The following is a 12,038-nucleotide window of genomic DNA, read 5'->3' as shown; positions in this document are numbered from 1 at the left end:
TTTTCGTGCCCTCGGCTCCTTAGTTGTACTCAGTTTTCCCCAGCTCCTTAGTTTTTCCTCAGTTTTGCCCAAGCCCTTGTCTATAACCCGCAGAAAGAGCTCGGACGGAAGGAATCCCGTTTAGTTGACGTTGGTTGGTGCTGGCAAGTGGGGCCGCTGTTGGTGCCCCGCAGTGGACACGTCTCCACTTATCCAGATCATCGTGGGACCCACAACTTGTCCACGTGAGCGCGCCGGACCCACGGCTTACCCGGGTGACCGTTGCAAAATGGGAGCCCGAGCTAGCCCGCGCCCGTGCCCGTGCCATTGCTTCCCCTTTCTTTCTCCGCGCCCCATTGTTCTTCTTCTCCGCCGGCGGCAGCCCTTCTCCGGCACGCGGGTGATGTCTAGTTTCTCTTCGACCTCCCGTTCTTCATGGCCGCAGTATGGACCGTGCCTTTGACAAGATGCCCTGACTGCCCACGCCGAGGAGCCTCGCAAGCGGTCGATACGTCAAGACGGACGAGAGCGGCAACCGTGGACGTGAGTTCGTTGCATGCGAGAGCTTGCCATATAGAGAGGGGATAAGGTTAGATCTCGCTCCAATTTCTCTGTTTTCTCTCGATTTTCTTGTTATTCCCTCGAATTTGGGATTTAGGGTTCACGTTGTTGTTTTCGGATCTTGAAGAAATGCGGGCATTTCGAGTGGATCGATGTGTACGTTCGGAGGCTTCGGTTGCGGGAATCAATTGGCGCTATTGGGGCGCAATTTGGGAGGGGGACTTGCTTGTAGAGAATGCGGCGGAGAGGAGCCGTTCGATTAGGGACCTTCCGATTATGCCTAATGCTCCCAATGTAGAGCTGGTGGAAGTGAAGGAGAAGCTGAAGAAAATGAACAAGCGGTTAAGGCAGCTGATCGAGTTGAAGAAGCAAGCTAATCCGATGGCTGGTTGTTTTTTTGTTGTATAATTACGATCGGATTCTTATCATTGCTCACCGGGCGCTAGAAGTTGTTACAAGGGATACCTAGTTACAAATCCATTATTCGGTTAGGATGTACTTGTAGTTGTTTTCAAAGTTAGTGTGTGCATTCACCGAAATTACCAAACTATATTCCCTAAAAGAAAAGGACAGCTAAAGATAGTTGATAATTGTTAGAGGGGTGACAAATAATGCAATCGCCGAAATTCGCAAAAATGTATGCCTCATGTTTATAACAAAATTATACCACTTTTAGGCCGTTTCAAAATACCAATACTATATCCCAAACTATATTCCCTAAAAGAAAAGGACAGCTCAAGATAGTTGATAATTGTTAGAGGGGTGACAAATAATGCAATCCCCGAAATCCGCAAATATGTATGCCTCATGTTTATACCAAAATTATACCACTTTTAGGCCTTTCCAAAATACCAATACCATATCCCAAACTATATTCCCTAAAAGAAAAGGACAGCTAAAGATAGTTGATAATTGTTAGAGGGGTGACAAATAATGCAATCGCCGAAATCCGCAAAAATGTATGCCTCATGTTTATACCAAAATTATACCACTTTTAGGCCTTTCCAAAATACCAATACCATATCCCAAACTATATTCCCTAAAAGAAAAGGACAGCTAAAGATAGTTGATAATTGTTAGAGGGGTGACAAATAATGCAATCGCCGAAATCTGCAAAAATGTATGCCTCATGTTTATAACAAAATTATACCACTTTTAGGCCGTTTCAAAATACCAATACTATATCCCAAACTATATTCCCTAAAAGAAAAGGACAGCTCAAGATAGTTGATAATTGTTAGAGGGTGACAAATAATGCAATCACCGAAATCCGCAAATATGTATGCCTCATGTTTATACCAATACTATATATTAAGTGGCAAACTCGTCATTGCATTCTCCACCGACAGAGAGAGAGAGAGAGATGGGTGGCCACGAAGAGAGAGAGAGGTTGCCACGAAGAGACGGATAGGGGTATCACGCCGTTAGATCGGTGGATCAACGGTTGCGTGGAGTCGATCCGTGTGACAACGGCTCAACCAATCGGGATAAGTTTGGGCTTCTCAGAGCATTTGTGACGGTACTTGAGGGCAAAGCTGAGTAGTACTAAGAATCCAAGGGCACATAAATAGTAAATAGACTAAGGGATTCAAACAAAAGAATTACAAAATGAAAAATGTGTGTTTTGTACAATATAATTCATATTGGGCTACATCAAATTATTTGCAATTCAAATATACATGAGTGTGACAATTATGGCATCATTTAGACAAACTATGTTTTGGGAAAGATGTTTTGCAAAGGGGTTTGGGTGGAAAACCATGCATCTTCATAGCTACACTAGTGATTACGAGAAGTGGCAATTTGTGGTAAAACTTGATTTATATATGTTTGTTAAGGTTTTCTAGGTGGCAGGTTGCGTAGGAAGACTCCATGAGTAGTTGCCACTATGTTTTTATTTTTTTGGATTTTTTTGCGCATGAAATGACTCAATTAGCTATGTTAATCTCATTTGTTGACTCTCTCGTTGACCAGCTACTTGAGGGTAAAACTGAGTATATTGCACTTGCCGGTCTAAGTCCTCGAGGGAAAAGCCGAGTACGGATAAAATTTCTGTATAAGGCCTGAGGTTATAGCCGAGTACACCAAACGTCCCGGGGTTAGACTCGGGTAGCGGTGCACGCTGCAGCCGTGCATAGCGGACGCGTGTTGCCGTGCATAGCGGACGCGTGTTGCGGTACACGCCACCTTCGTCTTTATAGAGCCCCTCTTTCTCTCCCTCGACGCACGTTCTCACTGGCTCACTGCAACCGCCTCTCCTGTCCCATCATCTTCTCCACAACCGAAGAAAAAACCCCGAAGAAAACCGCCGGCGATGGAGAAGAATGAGATGCCCATTGTCGGCACATCGGCCGCCGCCCCGTCCGAGGCCCCGTCGCTGCTTCCATCGTAGCAGCCGGCGCATCGGCCGCCGCCCCGTCCGAGGCCCCTGTCGCTGCTTCCAACGTAGCGGCCGGCGCATCGGCCGCCGCCCCGTCCAGGCCCCTATCGCTGCTTCCAACGTAGCGGCCGGCGCATCGGCCGCCGCCCCGTCCAGGCCCCGTCGGCTGCTTCCAACGTAGCAGCCGGCGCATCGGCCGCCGCCACCGTCCGGTCCCCGTCGATTGGGACCCGTACGAACCAGTGCGGTACGACGCGCCGGAGAACCCCTACGACACCACCATCGTCGACAACGAGCCGGAGGTAACCCTTTGTTCCCTAGTTCTTATCTCATTTCAATCATTTTGTGTTAGATCTACCGTTATTACGGTTCGTACATTCCTAGTTCAATCCTTTTTTGTTAGATCTTGCGTTATTATTGTTCGTCTGTTCCTAGTTCGATCCTTTTGTGTTAGATCTTGCGTTATTAGTGTTTGTGATTTGCTTTTGTTTAAGATTTGTGCCGATGATGATGAATATTTGGGCATAAATTGATTCAGGGTTTGGTCGATAAACAATTGGTGTGTACAAATTTGTTGTGCATGATCTTTGGTTTGCTGACTCAAATCCTTGATATAAGTGTGTCCAATGTAACCGAGGCTACCTCTTTTTTCGAGCCCATATTATCATGCATGATTTTTTGTTCACTCTCGTTCCATCATCGTTGCAATTGACTCCGTGTTTTTTGCACGATCTTTGGTGCTACGTGACAGGTGCGGAGCAGCGACGTCGACAGCGACGAGCGAGTCCTTCCACACCAAGACTCGTCACGTCCTCGGGAGGCTGCTGATCCGGCCATTACGATGGCCCTTTTGCTCGAGGCATTTACAAGTGCCCCTTACGCAACGAGAAGCTCCGCGCCACCGACTTCAACTCCTCGGTGAACCATCGCTGAATCCATTGGCAGATGTGGCGCTAGAGTTGGAAGGACCGTGAACGTGCATGCGTACATGGCCAAACACAAAGCACTTGGGATTCACTCGCGCAACCTCCAAGCGAGTCACACGCGCTACCGGAGGCGTTGAACGTGCCTCCTGCACTCTCGTATGTGACTGCTCTATCACGTAGAGCAGCTTAATTTCATGTAAATTGTAGCTTATGTTGGATCTATCGGTACTACTTTTGGATCTGTCCTGAATATATCTATGCTATGTTGGTTGTTTGTATGCGACTTATCCTATATTTTTCTCTCGGATTTGTGCCCTAGATTTCCTACCTGATTGGGTAAAAACGAAGGCATAAAGAAATGAATGGCGTTAAAAAACAGAAGGAGAAGCTGCTCTAGATTTGCTACCAATTTGGGCTATCAAATATGAATGAGATCGAGCGATAGAGAGGAAAAAGGTACATTGAAAACTGCTAATACGGGCGGAAGAGACAGAAACCACTCGTGCCCCGTCCCGGACCCACACGGCTCCACACGCTACGGCCCCACACGCTACGGCCACACAAACACGGCCTCGTCCTGTCCCACGCGGTCCCACACGACGCGACCCCACAAACGACACGACCCCACTCGTCGGCACGGAACGGTCAACTTAACGGATTCCTTCCGTCCGAGCTCCTTCTGCGGTTCAGACAAGGGCTTGGGGAAAACTGAGGAAAAACTAAGGAGCTGGGGAAAACTGAGTACAACTAAGGACCTGAGGGCACGAAAATAGAAATCCCAATACTTTATGGCGGGGAGTTGAATGTTTCTTATCTTGCCACGCTGAATGGTGCGACAATCATCATTGGTAATCCCTCGATAGAGCTCCAACAATTCCCTTGGGTTGTCCTCAATCTTCCTTGCTCGTACCTACGAGGACAATACCCAATGCAGCACAAAAATTTTCCAACTTCATAGTAATAGGTTTACCATAGATCTTGAATGAAACTGTTGGGTGAAAGTGCTTATTGTTGAACTTGAAGCTCTCCACAAAGATTTTAGTGAGCGTGTAGTATTGCTCACTCTCATCTCCCACATAGGTGGTCAAACTTGCCCTACCGACGAGGGTAAAGAAATCATCCAACAACCCTGCATTACTCAAAAAGTCATAGCATGGAAAGGATGCATCGTTGGGGACTCCATTGTCCTCCTCGGGTGCGAAGCTTGGTGCGATGAGATCCTCATTGTAGGATGGCCTGCATCGGGTGGATGACCTAGAGGGCCTCCCCGTGCTTGTTGTCTCCCCTTGGAACACTTCTCCAAAGTTAAAGTTGTCCATCCCCCTTTTCTGAAATTTTTCAACAAACAATATAAAACTTGATTTGGTGACATATAATTGAGGGAAACTACCATAGGAACTTGCTAGAGTACTAATCATGCATCAAAACTAATTTCTACCACTTAGAACAAGCATGCAAGCTCACTAAACATGTTACCTACAGCAGCAAAATATGCAAGATATACTCCACCAAACAAAATTCTACTTGGATAATCGAAGGAGTCACATACCGAAGAGCAAATGTGCCAAATTTCAGACAGAAATCTGGGCTGAGCAAAGAGATCGAGAAATCTGGAGTTCTTGAGAAAAAACACGAGTGAGAGGAAGCTGGTGTCGATTTTTTCGGGAGAGAGAAGAGTGTGGGAGGAAGAGATGTTAAAGTGGGGTAAAGGGGGCCCACACACCAGGGTGGCGCGCCCCCCTTGCTGGCCGCGCCAGCCTGTGGGGTGCCACCCTGGGGTGCCCCACTGGTCATCCCCAGGTGCTCCCAGGTGCCTCGTCGAAAAATAGGACCAACGGTATAATTTTTGCGAATTTTTGAAAACTTTGAAAAATGCACATTTCTGGGTATTAAGTTTATTATTACTGGCCAGGAAATTTTTTGAAATCTCCAATTAACTAAGGAACTTTGCAAAATAAAAGTGCTACAGCAACTAGAGCAAGTGGAGGAAGAAAGAGATGTTTTTTACCCCCTCTATGCATATAAAAAGTATTTGTTAACAAGGTTGATCAAGTCTTGCCACCAAATAAATTTTACATAGCATATGAAGAAATAAACCTCAAATCAATCATGTTACCTTGAATTGTATTGATATGGATCCAATCATAAGAGTTTGATATTCTTCTTTAGGCTCATATATAGGACAATCGATAGTTCCCACTTTGATAGTTCTCACATTAGAAATAGTATTAACTCCACATGATTTTTCGATTCTCTTGGGGAAATAGACGGTGTGCTGCCTATCATCAACATTGAAAGTAACCTTTCCTTTATTGCAATCAATAACAGCCCCTGCGGTGTTAAGAAAAGGTCTCCCAAGAATAATAGACATATTATCATCTTCAGGCATTTCCAACACAACAAAATCAGTTAATATCAAGCAGTTATTAGTAACTTGAACAGGAACATCCTCACATATACCAACGGGAATAGCAGTAGATTTATCAGCCATTTGCAAAGATATATCAGTAGGTATCAACTTATCTAAGTAAAGTCTCTTATAAAGAGAAAAAGGCATAACACTAACACCGGCTCCCAAATCACATAGAGCAGTTTTAACATAATTATTCTTAATAGAACAAGGAATAGTCGGTATACCTGGTCGCCAAGCTTCTTTGGAACCTTACCGTTAAAAGAGTAATTAGCAAGCATAGTGGAAATCTCCTCATTAGGAATTTTCCTTTTGTTAGTAACAATATCTTTCATATACTTTGAATAAGGAGGCAATTTAATAGCATCGAGTTAAAGGGATTTGCAAGAATAAAGGTTTCATCCAATCACAAAATTTATTATAGTGTTCTTCTTCCTTTGATTTTAGTTTCTTAGCAGGAAAAGGCATTTGCTTTTGAACCCAAGGTTCTCTTTCATTACCATGTTTCTCAGCAATAAAATCTTCTTTAGTGTACTTTTTATTTTTAGCATGCTTTTCAGGTTCTTCTTCAACCTCTTCTTTATCGGGAGTATCATTCTTATCATTATCTTTATCATGTTCATTACCACTTTCGGTTTCAGCATCGAAATAGAAATACTATTAGGATCATTAACAGGTTCAGAGGATTCTACAACATTCTTATGTTTCTTTTTCTTTTATTTAGATGGAGCACTAGTTTTAGTTCGTTGAGAATCTTGTTCAACTCTTTTGGGATGTCCCTTAGGATATAGAGGATCCTGAGTAGAAACACCGCCTCTAGTTGTAACTTCATAAGCATGTTTTTCTTTAGAATTATTTCCCAACAAGTCATTTTGCACTTTAGTGAGTTGATCAATTTGAGTTTGAACCATATGAAAATGTTTAACAAGCATCTTAACATCATTGGAGGTTCTCTCCACAATATCATGCAATTCACTAATAGCTTGAGAATTTTCCATTAGATGATTCTCTACTCTCATATTAAAATTTTCTTGCTTAACAATATAATTATCAAACTCATCTAAGCATTGCGCAGGAGGTTTTGAATACGGAATATCTTCCTTAGTAAAGCGCTGAAGGGAATTTACCTCAATCATGGATGAAGGGGGAATTATCTTACATAAATCTTCTATAGGAGGTAAATTCTTCACATCTTCAGGTTTAATACCCTTCTCCTTAAGAGACTTCTTAGCTTCCCTCATATCTTCATCATTTAATTTAATCATACCCCTCTTCTTCAATATTGGTGTCGGGGTTGGTTCAGGTGTAGTCCAATCATCATGATTCCGGCCTATTTTAGCCAATAATTCTTCAGCTTCGTCTGGAGTTCTTTTCCTGAAAACACAACCAGCACAACTATCCAGGTATGCCCTAGACTCAAATGGTTAGTCCACTATAAAATATATCAAGTAAATCATGCTTTTCCAAATCATGGTCAGGCCGAGCTCTAATAAGAGAGCAAAATCTCGCCCAAGCCTCAGGCAATTTCTCTCCATCTTCCTGGTCAAAATTATAAATTCTCTCGCAAAGCAATATGTTGAGCACTAGCGAGAAAGTATTTCCGGAAGAAAACATCAAGCAATTCTTTTGGACTTTTAATAGAATTAGGTGGCAAACTATTATACCAAGTTTTAGCATCATCCTTTAATGAGAATGGAAAGATTTTAGCAACAAAGTAAGTACGCTTCTTAACATCATCAGAAAACAAGCTACTCAGAGTAGATAACTCAATCATGTGTTCAACAGCACTTTCTTTTTCCGTACCACAAAAGGGTGTTTTCTCAACAATAGCTATATGAGATAGATCAAGAGAAAAATCATAATCTTTATCCTTAATGTTTATAGGAGATGTGGCAAATTTAGGATCAGGAGACAGTTTATATCTAACGGCATGTTCTGCAAGCAACTTTTTAATTTTTCTTGCATCAGTAGTAGCATTGCATTTTTCAATAAAATCATCATCAAGTTCCACATAATCTTCATCAAGATCATCACTAGAGTATTCAACAGACTCAGGTGAATTAACAGGTGTAACAGCATTTTCATTAGGAGTTTCAGTATTTTCAATTTGTCTAGACCTAGCAATTGTAGCATCTAGAAAAGATCCTAACGAACCATCATTATCAAGCACAGTAGAAGCATCATCACAATTATAAGAGGAATTTTCAGATTCAGCAGAAGTACCGAGCATTTGAAGCTTGTGGTGGTGAAACAAGTTTACTTATCACGAGATGGTGAATCAAGAGCAAGCGAGAGGTACTCGGAGTTGTACCTTTTCTTGTAGTGGATGGTAATATGGCGACCTTAGTATCGCGAGGTTTACCCATGATGGAGAATTTGCAGCGAACCATATCAATCCAAGTGAACTTCCAAATAAAGCTATGCTCCCCGGCAACGGCGCCAGAAAATAGTCTTGATGACCCACAAGTATAGGGGATCGCAACAGTCTTCGCGGGAAGTAAAACCCAATTTATTGATTCGACACAAGGGGAGACAAAGAATACTTGAAAGCCTTAACAGCGGAGTTGTCAATTCAGCTGCACCTGGAAACATACTTGCTCGCAAGAGTTTATCAGTACTAACAGTTTTATAGTAGTAGCAGTAGTAAAATAACGACGAGCGAGTAACAAAGACAGCGGTAGTGATTATAGTAAACAGCGAGGATTAAAATATCGTAGCCACGGGGACGGATGAACGGGCGTTGCATGGATGAGAGAAACTCATGTAACAGTCAAAGCAAGGGCATTTGCAGATAATAATAAAACGGTATCCAAGTACTAATCAATCAATAGGCATGTGTTCCAATTATAGTCGTACGTGCTCGCAATGAGAAACTTGCACAACATCTTTTGTCCAACCACCCGGTGGCAGCCGGGCCTCTAGGGAAACTACTGGATATTAAGGTACTCCTTTTAATAGAGTACCGGAGCAAAGCATTAACACTCCGTGAACACATGTGATCCTCACATCACTACCATCCCCTCCGGTTGTCCCGATTTCGTCACTTCGGGGCCATTGGTTCCGGACAGCGACATGTGTATACAACTTGCGAGGTAAGATCATAAACAACGAATATCTTCATGAATCAATAACATGTTCAGATCTGAGATCATGGCACTCGGGCCCTAGTGACAAGCATTAAGCATAACAAGTTGCAACAATATCATAAAAGTAACATCTACGGATACTAGGCACTATGCCCTAACAATCTTATGACTATTACATGACCAATCTCATCCAATCCCTACCATCCCCTTCAGCCTACAGCGGGGGAATTACTCACACATGGATGGGGGAAACATGGCTGGTCGATGGAGAGGCGTCGGTGGTGATGATGGCGATGATCTCCTCCAATTCCCCGTCCCGGCGGAGTGCCAGAACGGAGACTTCTGGCTCCCGAGACGGAGTTTCGCGATGTGGCGGCGTTCTGGAGGGTTTCTGGCGACTTCGACTTCTCCCCGTGCGTTTTTAGGTCGAAGGCAATAAGTAGTCCGAAGGAGGGCGTCGGGGGCCAGCCGAGGCCGCCACACACTAGGGCCGTGCGGGCCCCTCCTGGGCCGCGCCGGCCTAGTGTGTGGGGCCCTCGTGCCCCCACCAGGCTTGCCCTTCTGGCTCCGTGAGTTTTATGGGAAAATAGGGCCTTCTGTCAAAATCCCGAGGTTTTTCCTGAAAGTTGGATTTCTACACAAAAACGGGACACCAGAACAGTTCTGCTGAAAACAGCGTTAGTCCGTGTTAGTTGCATCCAAAGTACACAAATTAGAGGCAAAACAATAGCAAAAGTGTTCGGGAAAATGGATACGTTTTGGACGTATCAATGAACTATGGTGATGGATCTCCTTCGGTGTGGTGCAAATGGATCTGGTAGATGGCGGCTCTGTTTGGCGATGAATGGCTCTCTTTTCAGCGTCGGTCCCTTCACGACTTTTATAGTGTTTGACCTCGGGAACACGGTCGCAGGTGGTATGGGCGGATGGTACGGGCGGGATTTGCCCGCACTGATGCCCGTTAAAGCCATAGGAACCGCCTTTCCAAGCGTAGTAAACTTTGTCATGCTCTTGACGTGATTTTCTTCAGTAATTGCAAGTCCATTTTTCATTATGACGTGATTTCCTGCATATCATCCAAAAATAGAAGATATTGCACATCTTTGCATTGATTAGGCATTAGTGCAAGTTGAGAGGTAAAATTAGTCAATTTCTTGACTTAGCTAAGGGTGTAAACGTGAGAAAATATGGAGTATTTCACAGCCATCACCTTGCTTGATCTCGATCGTAGCACCCTTTCTCACCGGATCCTGATGATGGGAAGGCGGGTTGGTGTTGGGGACATGGGGGAACCCTTGGTCGGCTATGCTGGCCACAACGAGGACAACGCTACTAGCGCCGTTCCCCTTCTCGAAGGACTAGTTGAGGTACCTACCTCTCCTCACCACCACGCCTCTGTTGGGGCGAAATTCCCTGATTCCCCGTGCGGATGACGGCGGCGTTGAGACATCGCTCTCCTTCCTAAAGGCGATGTCTTGGGTACTGCAGCGGTGTTGGTCAAACAGTGATACTTGGAGGTGGCCATGGTGACTCCTGTTGCTTCTCTTTGGTGTGTCTTACTCCGACAGCTTTTGTCTGGTGCTACGATTGTGCCTTTGGTGGTGGTGTTCTCGGCGTAACCCCCTGGGCGTCTATGGTGGCTGCCCTAGGCGGAATTGCTCGATGCTTCATTGTGTTCTTGGGGGAACTACTGTGACATCCTGGCTCATGGCTTAATAGGATTGACATGATACTCATACCAACAAGTTGCAACTTCTTTTCTGGAAGCTCATCAGCAAAGAACTCCGAGATTAATCGTGCTTGGCCCGGAGTAATTTGAGGATGGGTGACCGACTGGGAAGTAGTTCCCGGGTGCGCACGAGTAAGAACAAAGTGTGCAGGAAAGACATGTGTTGGTCTGTGGGGTTAGTCTAGAGATCCTAGAGAGCTGCTAGGGGTAACATGCCCGGCCGGGGTGGCCAGGTGTTACATTTGGTATCAGAGCCAACCTTCGCGGTTACACGGGCGTGTGCGGGTCAGGGGTTCGGGCATGTGGTGCATGGTTGGTGTGGCCCGTCGTGGCACACGGCATGGCACATGTGCCGGCACTGGACGCACAAACGTGTGCCAAGAGGGGACATTCCTGGCCTGGGGCTGATCGACGAGGGTGTCGATCTTCTAAGGGGTGATGAGTGTGACGTCCTGGCCCATGGCTTAATAGGATTGACATGATACTCATACCAACAAGTTGCAACTTCTTTTCCGAAAACTCATCAGAAAAGAACTTCGAGGTTAAGCATGCTTGGCCCGGAGTAATTTGAGGATGGGTGACCGACCGAGAAGTAGTTCCCGGGTGCGCACGAGTGAGAATAAAGTGCGCAGGAAAGACATGTGTTGGTCTGTAGGGCTAGTCTAGAGATCCTAGAGAGCTGCCAGGGGTAACATGCCCGACCGGGGGTGGTCGAGGTGTTACAACTACTCTGCCTCCCGACGGTACGGCGTCCTCCGATCCAGGGTGGGGGACAAGGGGTCCTTTCGGCATGCGAAGTCGATGAAGTTTTCAGCCTGTTGCTTGTTGGTGTAGACGACAACTCGTTCCCGGCTGCTTCTCTCTTGACCACGCTGCCTTCTGGTCCCTCTCTCAGTGTCGGATAGTGCTAGGTGGCTCAAGCTGTGTGTTTTGTGTATCCTTAGCTTGCTTGTGTTACTTGATGTAA

The sequence above is a fragment of the Lolium rigidum genome, chromosome 5 (genome assembly GCF_022539505.1).
Source record: "Lolium rigidum isolate FL_2022 chromosome 5, APGP_CSIRO_Lrig_0.1, whole genome shotgun sequence".
Classification (NCBI taxonomy): Eukaryota; Viridiplantae; Streptophyta; class Magnoliopsida; order Poales; family Poaceae; genus Lolium; species Lolium rigidum.
Note: the sequence above shows the minus strand (reverse complement) of the source record.